A 15,644-nucleotide genomic window follows, 5' to 3' on the forward strand; every position below is an offset into this window, starting at 1 on the left:
CACCTTCCCTCGCCTGCTGCAGCCCCACGCATCCTTCTTGGCTCATCCTAGAGTCCACCTCCATGAGGCCTCTCTTGATTCCCTAACCCGATGCAATCACTCCCTCCTCACCCTCTGTGCAGGGTTCAAGTTCCTCACAGGCAAGAACATGTTTTATGGGCGATTCTCCTGGGCGTGCATCACAGCAATTCCTGGTGCAGAGCAGAAACTCTGAGGCACAGTACAAGGTACAATTAACTTGCCAGCAAAGTCCTCATTTCTAGCCTCTACTTAATGCTTCTGTGATGTACTCAATTTTTTTTTTTTTTAGTTTTTGTTTCTTCTGATTGTTAAAGAATACAGAAAGATGTAAAGAAGGCCTAAATTATCCATAATTTCTACCCATCGGTGATAACCACTATTGCTCTTTTGGTAGATTTCCTTTTTTTCTCTACACATGGAGCACACATGGAAATAAATATACTATAATTATTTATTGTAATCTTTCACTTAATATTTTGTGAATATTATCTTTGATAAAATGGTTTCTACAGGATTTTTTTTAATTGTTGAGGTATAGTTCATGTACAATAAATGCCCCCATTTTAAGTGTGTAGTTTGGTGAGTTTTGACAACTGCGTACACTTGTGTAACCATTACCATAGTCGAGATTTGAAACATTTCCATCACTCTCAATAGTTCCTGAACACCCTTTTGAAGTCAACCCTGATGTTACCCTCAGGCCTAGACAACTCCTCATTTGCTTCTACAGCCTGATTTTTAATGACCACGTAAGGTTCCATCATATGGGATGCCCTAATTTGTTTGGCTGTTGCCTGACTGTTGGACCTTAAGGACGGTGTTTAATTTTTCCCTGTAATAAACGACAACCCAATGAATGATCTTTGGTCACGCCTCTGATTATTTCTTTGGGATAAGTGCTCGGACCTGGAATTGTTGGATCAAAGAGGATGTGCAGTTTCAAAGTTTACGATAAATTTTTGAGCAAGTCACTTTTAATGCTTCTGAGTCTCGGTTTCCTCATTTGTAAAATTGGAATTAAAAATTCCAACCCGAAGGACTTGTGAGGATTACCTGGGACAAGCTATAGATACTTTGAGTAACTAGTAAACTGATCCACAGATGCTTGGGAGCTGAGTAGGAGGAAGAGTCTCTCTGATCTGATCTTGACACTCGCCTCTGTCCTAAGTGTTGACCTTGAATATGTTAGTTAACCTTAGCCAGCCTCAGTGTTCTCATTTGTCAAATGGGAATAACATGTTCCATTCTCCTAGGGTTGTAGGAAGTTTAAGCGAGATACCCCACGTAAAGGCTTAGGATAATTCCCGGCTCATAGCTGCTCAGTAATTTGCCGTGATTCTGGTCGGAGTTCTTGGTTACAAATAAAGGGGCACCAACTCTGGTTGACTTAAAGAAAATAGGAAGTTACTGAAAGGCTATTGGGTGGCTTACAGAATCGACAGGAAGGTTAAAGAAGCAGGTGTGGAAAATGGGCAGGAACGGATGTAGACTGGGCAGCTGAGAACACAACCTGGCCTCGCCCCAGGAACCGTCGGATTGTGACCGGGGGCTGGCACTGCTGCTGCCACTCAGACTGCGGCTGGGATCATCTCGGCCATCCCCCTGTCTTTGTGTCACTTGCTCTAGATTTAGAGTTCCAGACCGAGGCATCTGAACGACTGCGCCCACCATGCAGGTCGGAGCCCTGGCTGCCGGTGGATGGGATGGGAACTGCCTGACTTCTTCCAGCTTCTCCAGGAGGGAGGGAGTTTCCGGCTTCTTCCCCAACCTCACAGAATGACAAAACTCTCTGAAATAGAAAGCAGGCTCAGATGCTGGGTAGTTGAAAATGATAAGTCCACTATGCTATTATTTTTATTAACATAACTGAATCAATATAAATAAATAAAAATGTATCCTATAAATACATGCTAAGTCTATAGGGCACATCATTTCAATGAAACTTCTTGATGAGTGCTCTGATGAAAGATAGAGCAAACTTGCACATTTGGATAGTGTCCTAGTGGGTTTTCTTCCCACGGGAACAGGTCTGTACAGACTTGTTTTGGTTTTAAGGACACAGGGAGAAGGACAGAGGACACAGGAAGAAGATAGACTGATTTACTGAAAATGAGCACTCTTGAGGAAACACTTAAATCCCATTGTTCATTTCCTTTTGGTTTGATGTGATATAATTTTTCACTAAAACTGGTGAAGTACAGTCACTTAAGATGATGTAGAAAATCCATAGGTGAGGGTTAACCTGGGGCTGGTTTGATTTTAGGGGGGATCAGTTGGACATAGTCAATAGCGATTTCAATCATTACTCTTTTTTAGAGCTGTGGTTTATTCAGCCCTTTTTTTAAAAAAAATTTTTTTTATTTATTTATTCATGAGAGACACACAGAGAGAGGCAGAGACACAGGCAGAGGGAGAAGCAGGCTCCCTGTGGGAAGTCCGACGTGGGACTCGATCCCGGGTCTCCAGGATGACGCCCTGGGCCGAAGGCGGCGCTAAACCACTGAGCCACCCGGGGATCCCGTTATTCAGCCCTTAATGGGAATTGCCTTATTTAATTCTCACAATCACCCTGTGGGAGAATTCAGAGGCTCAGAGGATAAGGCCAGTGTTCTCAAGGTCACTGTGTGACCTTTTCCACTAGTGAGTGAAAAGTTTGGATTTGAGGCCAGGTTCTACCTGCACCGAATCCAAAGCTCTAGCTACAAGTGTAGGAGAGGACACAGCATGCACATGAATGTGGGGAGCTGGGCAAGGCCACCGTGTAAACGGGCGTGTTGGCCAGGTGGACGGAGCCTGAGGACAGAGGGTGAGAGGTGAGCTCCCCAGGAGTGAGCTCACACATACGAGTACATCCCCAGGGCCCCAGGGCCTCGGGCCTAGCTAGGGTGGTGGACTAGCCGTTGGTACAAGAGACGTTCTAAAAATGTGTTTGTTCTGCCTTAAAGACTTTCCTATTGTAAAAGATTAAATGAATATGTGCAAATATATAAAATATCCCCCTCTTTCCTCCCCCATCTTGCCAGGCTACCAGTGGTACCAGTTGTTATGCATCCCGCCAGCTCTCCCTGTGCACTCACAAATATAAGGTACTCGGCATAGATCTTTGTATTTATTACATAAATGGTATCATACTATATGTGTTGTTCTAACATTTCCTGTGTTCGCTTAACAATACGTCTCAGAGATCTTTCTGTGGTGGTATATATAGTTCCACCTCATTTTTTAACAGTTGCATAATTTTCTATAGTGTGACCACTGTATGAATATATCATAATTAACACTGTCTGTTAAAGATTTGAGATGCTTCCAATTTTTTTTTTTTTTGCGATTAAAAAAACAAAAACTGCAATGATCCACAAGTGATTTGCAGCTTCCGAAAGCATATTCAGACTGATAGCGCGTATCAGCCCGTTCCACCGGCTTACAGGTCTGTAGGTCTTCGAGATTTGAGACCTTACGGAGAAGCCTGCAGGTTTAACTCTGCTCCGGACCCTCCCCTGGCAATCATCTCTGACCAGATCTCTTCCCTTGAGTTCGTCGCCTTTTTCTCCTGTTACTTTTCACTCTGTACGCATCTTACTCACTCCCTATTGCTCTGAGATATAATTATTTCTATCTTTGTGCTTTTTCCTACCGGATTGTGAGCTCCTTGAAAGCAGGGACTACATTTTCTTTGTTTCTAGGCCCGGGCCTGGCACACGGTAGGATCAGTAGGTATTGGTTAAATGAAGCTGAACCCCTGTGCTGAACACACCAGCAGTCCCCTCAAGACCTCTAAAGGCAGGGTCACGCTGTCTCATGCCACATCATACATACTATACAACGTATGTGCTGTCACAGAGAAACGAAACCGTTCTAGGAAATACTTGGATTTACCAATGATTAGAAGACATGGATGAAGCCCTTCTTTCTTGATCTAAAGAGAGTTGTTATGAATTCTCTGTATTAGTTTCCTAGAAGTGCTGTAACAAGGTTCCGCAGACTGGACGACTTAACAGAAATGCGTTGCCTCCGTTCCAGAAGCTAGAACTTCAGAACAAAGGTGTTGTGGCATTGCTTCCTTCCAAGGGGTTAAGGGAAGGTGTGTTCCAGGCCTCTCTCCTTGGCTTGTGGTTGGCTGTCTTCTCTCCATGTTTCTTCACATTATCGTCCCTCTATGTCTGTCTGTGTCCAAATTTCCTTTTCTCAGAAGGACACTAGTCCTGTTGGGTTAGGGACCACCCTCATTTTAGCTTGATTACATCTGTAAAGATCCTCTCTCTAAATAAGGTCGTGTTCTGAAGTGCTGTGGAGGTAGGCTGAGTTAGGACTTGAGCATATGAATTTGGGGGCAGGGAGACAATTTCATTCCTTACACTCTTCTTTTGAAAACCTTTTTTTAAAATCATATCAAGGAACTCTGATCCGGCATCTTCTGGGACTATGAAAATTAAATTATAAAAGGTCTTTGAGTATGCAATTTGCAGAGGACCAAGCCTTGTGAAGTGTCTGCCCCATTCTGGGCCCACAGCATCTGGAGCCCAAGCTCTCTCCTCCCTTGAGGCTGAAGGTGCTCCACTCACTGCTAATTACACTGCCAGCCATTCCCCATGGTCTTGAAAATATTTCTCCGAGGATATCAAATCTGGGATCCTGTTGCTGATAAAAGCTTTCAGTTTCACAAGAGTTTGGTTCTTCAGGCATTGTTTTCAGCTCAGGACCAATCTGGCAGATGAGCTGTGTGTCATCTACATGTACTTGATTTAAGATGAAGCCGTGCGATGGAGCCTAGCTTGGGGTCCAAGGGGGGCTCCTGCCCTAAGTGTGGCTTATAGGCCCCTCCTCCGAGGCTCCACTCTGGGGCCTCTCTCTGATCCAGCTCTAATGCAGATGTAATCATCTCTCTTCACCTGTCTCATTCACTGTATTCCCTTAACAGCTGACACTGGGCAGCTGATTTTTCTGAATTAGTCAACAAATCCCAAACTGCTTGCGTAAGAACCCTGCCTCCAAGATAGTTCATGGTTTTAGCAACTAGGCCAACTGAGGGGAAAGGAGCAAGAGAGTAAGTCTGGCATCGAGCAAGAGCCAGGGAAGGTGTGCATGTGGGATTGAGGATGGGAAGGCTGGTGGAAATGGACGTGGAAGTCTCCCAAAAGGCTCATGTACCCACCCACCCACCCACCGTCCACCACCCACCCACTCACCTACTTCCCCATCCATCTACCCACCCACTTATCATCCACCCACCCACCCACCCACCCATTCACCCATCTGTCCGTGCATCCACTTATCCATCCACCCAGTCACCCAACAACTATTTCTAAGCACTTGCTATTGGCAGACACTCTGCGGGACATTAGGAACGAAATAGTGAGTAAGACAGAGTGCCTGTCTTCTCAGGGCTGACATTTAGTGTGGACACAAACAAAACTCAGATAAAATAATGCATAAATACTGTGTTTGGCACTCCATACGCTACACACATGAGATGAAACCCAAAGCAGGAAAAGGGGTGTGTTCACTTCAGTAGAGTCTAAAGGGAAGGCTTTGAAGAAATGATACTTCAGGGATCCCTGGGTGGCGCAGCGGTTTGGCGCCTGCCTTTGGCCCAGGGCGCGATCCTGGAGACCCGGGATCGAATCCCACATCGGGCTCCCGGTGCATGGAGCCTGCTTCTCCCTCTGCCTGTGTCTCTGCCTCTCTCTCTCTCTCTCCGTGTGACTATCATAAATAATAAATAAAATTAAAAAAAAAAAAGAAGTGAAGAAATGATACTTAAGCAAAGGCCTACTTGAAGTGAGGGAGAAAATCATGTGACTATCTGGGAGAGAGCAGGTCAGGTGAGGAGAAGGGAGATGCAAAAGCCCCGGGCAGGCAGGTACCTCGAGCAGAGGGAGGAGGCCCATGAGGTGGGAGCAAAGGAAGGCAGCAGCAGATGATGACAGCATAAAGACCTGCTCTCTTCTAGGGCTTTAAAAAACCTCTTAAGCAGACAATTATTCAGAGCTTACTACATATTAGACTTTGTTTTAAGGACTTGTGAGCTATTCATTTATTTCTCACAAAAGAATATTCGGTATTATTAGCATCCCTATTTTATAAATGAAGACACAGAGGCACCAAGATTAAACAGCTTTGCCCAAACACGGCTGGTAAGTGACGGAGCCCAGATCCATGGCCCAGGCACACTATGTGACCGGGGAACACGGCGCCGTCCTTGGGTAGAGACTCAGCTCTGGTTAGCACCGCGGGAGCCACCTGCTCCCTCACGTGCTCCTGCCCCATGTGCTCCCCCGCTAGCGCTTCGAGGAGCAGCTAGTGTTCATTCACTCACTCAACAAAGGGACGTGCTCGTTAACCTCGCCGGGCACACACGAGGGCACTGGGCACACAGGACAAACAGGAAGACGATCGAGGTGAGAAGGCCGGAGAGCAAGGAGGCGATGGCTGGGCGCTCAGAGCCGTGAAGGAGAGAAGCGCAGGACGTTACGAGGACTCGGGGGGCGGGGGGCATGTGTCCGTGCTTGAGCGGCTCAGGACTTGCAGAAGCCTTGCTAGAGAAAGGTGACCCGGGCCCGGTCGCCCCGCCTCCTGTCTGGTGGAGGGAACCTTGTCCGCAGCGAGCCCCACTGCTGACACGCCTGTCCCCACACAGCACGTGCCAGCAAACCCACTCTAAACTGTTCATGAATCACTGGTCATTACTCCCCTTCCCCAAACGTGCCCCGCTCCCCTCCCCTCCTGCCCGTCCCTCCCCTGCCTGGGGGCTCAAGTGTTGGAGCCCCTAAAAGGTGGCCGCTCTCCCCAAGGGAAGAGGCCCGGAGAGCTACCAAAGCTTTCATGGATGCCCGTCCGGCTCTAGTTCCTGGCTGGGAGGGGACTTCAGATCCGCCAGCCTCTTTCGCAAGCCCCCTGAGGTCACGGCACGAGGGCAGCTCTGGTGAGGGTGACTGGGGGTGGGGCAGGCCCTGCCTACGCGTCAAGCTGGTCCTGGAAGGGAGACAAGCAGGCAGGAAGGAACCAGGAGGCCTTGGACGCACAAGAAAGGAGAAACCGCCGCAGGGTCCAGGAGAACCCCTCGGCCCGGCCAGCCCGGAGGCTCTCTATGCCAACAGCAAATCCTGGGGTGCTGCAGCCCACAAGCCCTGGCCCTCACTTTCTTCCTCAGAGAGGAAAAAAAAAAAGGTAAGGAAGTGGGTAGCTCTCAGAAGACTGTTATAATTTCAAAGCAAAAAGGAGTTGTTTTTGATGTCCGCCCAGAGATACAGCAGGTCCCAGGGGGCTACGCTTGTGGTTCCAGTAAAAGGAGCGATGTTGACATGGAATTCTTGGATTGGCCTCATTTCACGAAAAACAAGCTGCCAAACCAAATGGGAAATGGAGTTCAGCAGAGAAGTATGTGCTGACTCCCCCGCGCCCCCTCCGCCCCGAGTCGGCTGCCAGCGACCATCCGCACACGACTTAGTTCTCCGACCAGAGTTCCAGCATCCGCGACTCTTGCTGGCAGGTCCCCCGGTGCGCAGGACGCACAGTTTGCTCCTGACGGGCTATTTCTCAGCAGGGGCAGCCCGTGCCCACGGCCGTCACTTCTCCAACTTCCTGTTCTTTAATGGAAAAGAGAAAATGCTGGGCAGAGAGATGATTGGAACCAGATGAGCTGCCCTAAGGTGCCCGGGAGCCGGACGTATGTGAAGAAGTGCAGACTCGTGGCTCCCACTTGCCGGGTCCCCGGCGGGATACCTGCCGCTCCCCGGGTCTGCTTCCGTGCTAGGTCCGGCCAGCTCCCGGCGCGCCAGCCGTGGAGGGGGAAGCCCGGGCCAGGCCTACCTCGCCCATCCGCCAGCTCCGGGAGCTCGGACAACTGGCTTAAGCTCTTTACGCTTGGGCTCCCTCAGCTGTCGAATGCACATGAAAGACCTATATTGTAGGGTTCCTCTGAGGATTAGATAAAAGCATTCACATAAAATGCTAAGGCATCGTGCTCGTACACAACCACTCAATAAACTGCAGTGGCTCTTTTTTTATCACCATATCGGTCAGTCAACGTAGCTAGTTAAGATTCTTTATTTATTTTTTTAAGATTTTATTTATTTATTCACGAGAGACACAGAGGGAGAAGCAGGCTCCTCGCGGGGAGTCAGATGCGGGACTCGATCCCGGGACCCGGGACCACGACCTGAGCCAAAGGCGGACGCCCCTAGTTAAGATTCTTTTTTTGTTGTTGTTGTTAAGATTCTTTTGAATATAAAAAGTAAGATGAGGACTAAAAGCTGGCTTGAAAGAAAGATAGTGGTGCTACAGGAGAGTAGGAGGAGCCAATTCTAGGGATACAAATTACCTTGTGAAACATGGGGCAGGAGGCAGAGTTGAGGCTCGTGGGTTGGAATCAGAGATTGCAAACGGGGAACTAAGACTTCGCACTCTATCCCAGTGGGCCTCTCAGACCGGTGTCGGCCGATAGAATTAGCTGTGACCACGGGAGTGGTCTAGATCTCTGCAGGGCCGCTGAGGGAGTAAATTGTAAATTACTGATGCTATTTATATAAATTAACCTAAACAAATCCAATGAATCTATCAAAATTATCATGTGAGTAGAATAGAAAAGCCCTATATGGCTGCCAAGTTGGACAGCATCGTTCTAGACACAGCTTCCCTCTCTTGCACACACGTGTGCACCCCCCACCCGCTTCCTCTCCACCCTCGATGCCTGGTCCAGGCGTCGACTACCTCCCAGCCCAGGGCCCACTTTCGACTGTCATGCCTCTGCTTGGCGGTTCCAAATCCTAGGGGAGTCATCTGATTGACTTCACTTACCTCTTCATGCCATGCTGCAATTAAAGGCCCCTCTGGAAAGTCCTTTGGGGCCAGGGTTCCCCGCTGACCACGGGGTCGAGGGACCTTACACCCTCTCCACGAGGGCCGGGGTGGGGGGGGTATTCCCCGGGAGGGCGGTGTGGGGCAGGTGGCTCTGGAGCCTGTGCCTTTTGTCTGAGGGTGGCCGTGATCCAGCGGTTGGCGTCCATGCCTCCGCCCGGCCCAGGAACTGGATGGTGAGGACAGGAAGAATGACGGTACCTTTCCCGGGCTTCGGAGGTGATTCAGGGCCTGTTTGTGAGGAAGGCCCAAAGGTCTCGCATTAGCTAGTGGATCTGGGAGGAAGCAGATAAAGAAGGAGCAGCTCTGCCCGGTGCCCGCTGAGCCACACCCGAGCCTGGGGTGCTCTTCTACGCTGGGTGGTGACGAATGACTGAAGACTTGAAAACACCAGGTTTGAAAAAAATGTTTTGTTTTTCCTCCAGATTCCTGGAGGCACCGGGGAGGCAGATTGGCATTGGCCAGAGAACAATGGGCAACTTGGGGACTCTGTGTCATTGTCAGCCCCTGGCTTCACCCGTTGATTGAGCTTGACAAGCCTTCGCCGTCAAGCCTCTGGCCAGGCCTGTCCCGCAGCTGCCGAGTCTGGCCTTTGTGCTCCCGGCCAGTTAATTGCTTTGCTGGAGTCTGAACGCAGGGCGTCAGTGGGCTGTTGAACTTCCTAAATCAAACATCAGACCTTATTAAAGGGACAGTGACAAGCCACAAACTGTGTGTGATAATAGGATCCTCAGCAAAAACTGGGGGCGACAGCACCCACCGCCTCCGGGCTGCCCCGAGGAAGACACTGCGACAAGGTGCCGGCAGCACAGACGTGAGCGGACACGAGGGGGCCGTGGGGGCTCTCCCTGCCCCTCCTGCCTGGCCCCTGGCCCAGTCCGCTGTCCACGCAGCACCCAGAGGAGCACCAAGGGTACTCTGCTGCCAACTCCTTCTGAGGACCCTCGGTTGCACTAAGAAAACCCCCCAGCTCTGACCCCTGAGACCCGGCTCGGGGCCCCCCACCTCTGTGGCCCTCTCCCTGCTCACTCAACCTGGCCTCACAGGCCTCTCGCTGCACTTCCACCTGAAACCCAGTCTCACCTTAGGACGTCTACACTGACAGGTCCCTGCTCTTCCAGAATGTTCTTCTCCTAGATCGGTTTTGCACGGCTGGCTCTTATTCCCAACGCACCCTCAGGTCTTTCCTGATCATCCAATTTAAAGTATTTGCTCGGTCACACGACTCACCTGGTGTTTTTGTTTGTTTGTTTGTTTGTTTGTTTTTATCGTAGCATTTACCCTTCGCTGCCAGACTTTCTTCCAGCTGTGCGTTGACTTTCGTTCTTCCTCAGTTAAATTAGCCTCTTCAGTGTAGAAGGTCATTCAGGTGAGACTTTGCCTTATTTGCCTTAAAGGTTTGCGATTTCCAGGACTGCACAAAGCACAGCTCAGTTCTCGGTTATTGTCTGGTGATCAATGATTAACTTAGGATTGACTGGTACAGGTTGGCAGGTTTGCAAAGATCCAGGGTTTTATGTTGTGTTTAATTGTATGATCTCGGTGTTAATTTAATTTTTTGGCAAAACTAAAGGACTAACCCTCTAACGTCCCTGACTGTGGGTTTTGGATCTTTCTGGGCTCCCTTTCCTCTGCTATAGACAATGACTCCCCTTTCACTAAACTAATGTGGCTCTTCCGAAGTGTACCTAGGTTCACTTTTTAAAAATGCTTTGTAAATAAATAAATAAATAAATAAATAAGCTTTGAAAAGACTCATTCTGGATTGAGTACAAATCCAGACATAGCCCCAGATATTCTCTTGAACTTGAGCATCTAGATGTCTTGCAGGTTCCTCCAACTGAGCGTATCTGAACTGAGATCGGCAACTTGCATGCTCTTCCTCCAAGTCGCTCTGCCTCTTGTTCTCTGCCTCCCAGAGCAGCTCAGTCCTCCTTCCAGGCCTGATCCTCAGCGCCCACCTCTCCCTCTCCCTTCCTGCTGAATGAGTGGATTCCAGCCCCAGCTTTCTGAACCTGTCCAAATCCATCTCCTTGTCTCCATCGCCAACCCTTACCACAGTCTAGGCCCTTTGATGCCTCGATTCGGTTACTGTAACAGCCTCCTTCTTGGCCTCCTTGACTCCGTTCTTTCTGCCGCCGCCAGTCCACTCTCCATTCCACACACATTATCAGTTAAAAAGCAAGTCCTAGCATCTTCCCCTCAGTGGTTTTCCACTGTTCCAGAATGAAAGTCAAAACCCCTTTGTGCGATCTCCAAGGCCTTGATATTGCTTATCTCACCAGGCCCACTTCTTGCAACTTCCCTCCCTTCTCCATCCCCAACCTCTTCCTGTTCCCGAAACTCTACGTGTCTCTCCTCTTCGGTGCTGGTGTCCACGTCGTCCTCTCTGCCCAGAACATTCTTACCCCTTTCCTTGCCTGAATACCTGTCGGTTCCTTCGATCTTGTATATGCATCAGAACTGCAGGTGCTCAGGTCTTAGGTGCTCCTGCTTCGCACACCGGAAATGGTCGCTACTACTCTGCTGCTAACAGCAATGAAATTAGGAAGAGGATTAGAATATGAGACAAGGCCTGGGGCTCAAACAGGATCAAAGTATATGGCTTTCTCAGGTCCAGTATCCTTCTACCTTGTTGTTTCTCCATCCTGAGGGACTGCCATCGCTGGCGCGGTTCCAGATGGCTCACGGCTGCGTCTGACATCCCAGCCATGCAGTCAGTAGGGCGGTTGCTGTGGACTGAATATGTGTGTCCCCCTCCCCAAATTCATATGCTGAAATCCTAATCTGCACTATGATGGTATTTAAAGATGGGGTTTGGGGAGGTAATTAGCCCTGAGAGCAGAGCCCTCATGATGGGATTAGTGCCCTCTCAAGAAGAAACACAGGAAAAAAAAAAAAGAAGAAACACAGGAGTGCCGTCCCTCCCTCCCCCCCTCCCCTTCCCCCTCCCTCTCCCTCTCCCTCCCTCCCCACACTATGTAAGGACACAGTGAGGAGTGAGCCAGGAGTCTGTAATCAGAAGATGGCCTTCACCGAGAGCCCAGCCACGCTGGTACCTTGGTCTCGTACTTGTAGCCTCCAGAACCGTGAGACATAAGGATTTGTTGCCTACGCCACCGGCCCATAGTATTCTCTTGCAGCAGCCAGAGCTAAGTCGGGACCAGAAGAAGTTGAGGGAGCAGGAGGGCGTCACCTGGGGGTAATGACATAATTACAGCCCAGAAGAGAACCGACTGCACCACCTGCCAGTATTTACGGAGCACCGAGCTAAGCCAATGCCTTCCCTCATTTGACTCTCCCCACCACCTTGCGGGGGCAAATGCTTATTTATTATCCTCCCTCTCATTTTTAAGCAAAGGATGTTTTATCAACAAGCCAACTTTGCAAATCTGTGAAATATAATGAAGAGCCAGTGAGCCCGGCACACCATGTGATGGCAGCTCCTTCTCAGAAAAGTTTTCATGTGACGTGCACATGACTTTTCTATTTGTTAACAAACACGGCAAGGAATTCCGGCACTTTCTGTTCTTGTGTAGCTATTATTTTAAACTTAGTTTTATGATTGTCCAAGTCATATGTGCATGTAGTTAAACAGTCAAAAGATGCTTTGATACAAGAGGGGGGGCCTGCCTCGGTGCTCCTCACTCTTTCCCCAAACTATGCCGTGCAGCTTCCCGTGGTCCAGAGACCACCGCTTTCGGCGCTTGCCCCCCTTGACCCCGCGTCTCTCACTAACCGGCGGGTACTGCCATCGGTGCTTTGTCGATCTGACGCCTTCTCCCTTGACTTTCTACCCTGAGAAGATGAGGATTTAGCTGTGACATCTGGCCACCGCCCCGTGTGCAACCTACGCACATATTTTCTCTCCCTATCCTCCTAGCCCTCCAGTATAGATCTCACCCACTTCCTTTTAGCCAGGTCAGTATTTTCAAAGCTGTGTCATCAAGAACACTCCGCGTTTTACTTTTCCTGCACGATTTTTTATTTCCCCTGAAGTCATTTTCTCTTATTTTAGGATTGCTGAATTTTCGGCGTATTTTTGACCTAGCCTCAAACCTGTCCTCGGTGGCAGAAACCTCTTACAAATGTTTTCAAACACAGCTGGCGTCCTATCAAGTTCATCTTTTTGAAGCAATCTCCCCGGGGGACTTCTGATCGTCTCTGATCTGGACAGGGGCCCCCAGGCCTGGGGGACAGCTGTCATCCCAAGATCCCCCCCTCACCCGCCTGGGCCTTCCTTGCACCCCTCTTAGGCTGAAACTCCTTGTCTGTGGGCCTCATACTCTCCTCTTTCCTGTATTATTCTTTTAGCTGGGAGTGTGGGCAAGAGGCCATGGGAGATTTGTGTTTGTTTTGACCATATGTGCCACATGTTTCACGTGCCATCCTTAATAGGAATTCTTAGCCTCATGTCAGAGATGAAGCAATTGAAGTTTAGGAATATTAAGCAACAAGGGGCTTGTTCTGTGGCTGTAGGAGGGTCTTTCCCCAGTCGCAGCACGTGCCACGCTCGCTTTCTGACCTGTTTTCCCTCGTGAGCTGCAAGCCGCCTGGGGGCCGGGGACTCTCCCCTGCTCCGTCCTGCCCCTCCAGTGGCAGGGGCATCCTAGGTGCTCAACGATTGTTTCTTAAGTGAATTTGTTGGGTCTGATTTGGGGAAAATTATTTATTACATCCCTGCAATATGCATTTTGTTTCTAAAATCCCAAACCTCAACTCTCTGCACCTGCGGTCGTTATTCCCCACCCCTGCCCTGGTGTGCCGATGGCCATCCAGGAGAGAGCTAAGTGTCTTGCCTGCACCTAAAAGAGCTCAAAATAAATTCTCGGCACAGGTCTCGCTCGTGCTTTGCCCCTGAATCACAGAACACCCTTCCACACTTCATTTGTGTGAGGTGCAATAGCAGAATCACAAAATATTTTTTCCCTGAAAGAACAACTCACTCGACTGAAGGCAAATGCTATATTTATGGTATTTCTTTCCTGTTTTTAGGATAGCTCATGGAAACTGGATCGAACAAAGGAATTATTTTTATGAGGATAAATCTGTGTGTACCGGGTGGCGTTTGCTTGCTGCCCATTAAGTCTGAACGTTGCAGCTTGGAAGAAAACAACGCTCTCTGATTAACAAAAACAACCTGAAACAGTTCCCTTCAGCCTGCCGCCTCTGTATTATGTTAAACCCTAATGTAGCAAACACGCCCCGGTGCCCGGTGCCCTCCCAGAACCCAAACCTCCCACTGCTAAAAATAGCCCCCGGGCTTTCCCTGCGGCTCGAAAACAGGAACAGCATAACTTGTTTGCCTCATTATGTGTTCTGCACAGGGATCCAGTCCCTTCTAACATCCTGGCCCTCACACAACAGGGGCAAATCCTAATCTGCTGATTACGAGTCCAACAGGTCCAACAATAGGAAGTGAATTCCACACCACCTCGGCTGGCCTCGGCCCTTAAACAATGCCCGGCTCAGCCCGATTCCCAGGTGGGGGTAAGGACCACAACCGCCACCTGCAGAGGGCCCCCCTCAGTGTGTGCAAGGCCCTGTGGGTGCAGAAATAGGCGCTGTGTGTGTACTAACCCCTTCAACCCTTAGCCTCCTTGAGGGGAAGTCCCATGATTAACCCCATTTCATAGATGAAGGAACTTGCCTGCTCACCCCCGACGGCATGGGTGGCGTCCGCGCCCAGCTGGGCTTGACTAATGAGCATCACGCAGCGTGACCTCACCTGTGCTTCCACCGGCCGAGGCGGCTCGGGCGTGGAGGGGGCTGAGGGAGGTCTTGTCTATGCAGCCAAAGTCTGACGGCGGTTGGCCCAGGAAGCTGAGGGCGGGACTACCCCCTCTCAGTCTGGAGGGCCTGTCAGGGTCGTCTGTCCTTGAGGATCTTTCCTTCTGCAGCGTATCTGACTAGGTCCCGCCCAACTCCGTGGGAAATCCAGGCTTTGGAGTTGGCCAGGCCTGTCCCCCAAGGGGGGAATGAAGGCCGAGGCCCATCCCAGAGGCCGGGCTAGGGGAACGTCCGCTGCCTGGGCCAGTGGCTGAGAAGGTGCATCTCGCCGTGGCCCCTGGCGCCGTGCAGCTGCCGCGTGCCACCTGGCACCTTGTCGCAGCAGGTGGGGGGACCCAAGGCTGCAGGCAGGCCGTCCGTCAGTCCGGCCAGCATCAGGGCCCTGCCACGTGGAGGGAGCAGGGCTGGAGGGCGTCCCCAAGCCAGCAGCAGCGTCTGGGTGAGGTCTGCAGCTCCCAGCAGGCCGGCCCGTGTGCGACAGTCGTGCGCTCTTGTCCCGGGCCGGCAGCCTCCCGCGGCCAGAGGCCCTTGGGGCAGGCCCCGAGCATCCCACGGGCCTACCTCTCCGAGCCTCCGGGCCCCGCAGACAGGCCGAGTGGGCAATCCTGCCCCGACAGGGAGGCCGGGTCCACAGCTGCTCGGGCACCGCGCCGCCCGCCTCCGAGCGCAGGCCGGTGGGGCCGCTGGGCCGCAGCTACACTGCCCGGGCGCTGCTCGGTCTCTGGGCGAGGAGCTGTGACATCCCTCATGCCGGTTAATGAGCGCCTGGCATAGATCCCCTCATTTCAGGGCCTAAGCTGTCTCTGGGCTGTGGACACTAAATTAGAGTCGGATAAATCTACTCCCCTGACGGCGGAGAGTAAACTTGACGTACAAACATGCATCTGGTCCTCATGGGAACATTTTTTTTTTTTTAGATTTTATTTATTTATTCATGAGACGCACACAGAGAGAGAGAGAGAGAGGCAGAGACACAG

The 15,644-nt window shown here is 50.5% G+C and overlaps 2 long non-coding RNA genes across 3 annotated transcripts; one reads left to right on the forward strand and one right to left on the reverse strand.

The window, feature by feature from the left end:
* Positions 1–454: 454 nt before the first annotated feature.
* On the reverse strand, positions 455–11,249 carry LOC144318235 (uncharacterized). Of its 2 annotated transcripts, none has more exons than XR_013384030.1 (4): positions 10,108–11,249; positions 8,818–9,108; positions 8,342–8,508; positions 455–1,810 (listed from the first exon to the last, which is right to left on the reverse strand). It is a non-coding gene; the product is annotated as an uncharacterized LOC144318235 (long non-coding RNA). The 2 variants fall into 2 exon arrangements; XR_013384029.1 differs by lacking the exon at positions 455–1,810 and adding an exon at positions 7,202–7,607 and having other exon boundaries at positions 10,108–11,246.
* Positions 6,963–14,174, forward strand: LOC144318237 (uncharacterized). Its single transcript, XR_013384032.1, has 3 exons — positions 6,963–7,188; positions 9,303–10,246; positions 13,873–14,174. It is a non-coding gene; the product is annotated as an uncharacterized LOC144318237 (long non-coding RNA).
* Positions 14,175–15,644: the final 1,470 nt, after the last annotated feature.

This window comes from Canis aureus, chromosome 8, assembly GCF_053574225.1.
Source record: "Canis aureus isolate CA01 chromosome 8, VMU_Caureus_v.1.0, whole genome shotgun sequence".
NCBI classification, from domain to species: Eukaryota; Metazoa; Chordata; class Mammalia; order Carnivora; family Canidae; genus Canis; species Canis aureus.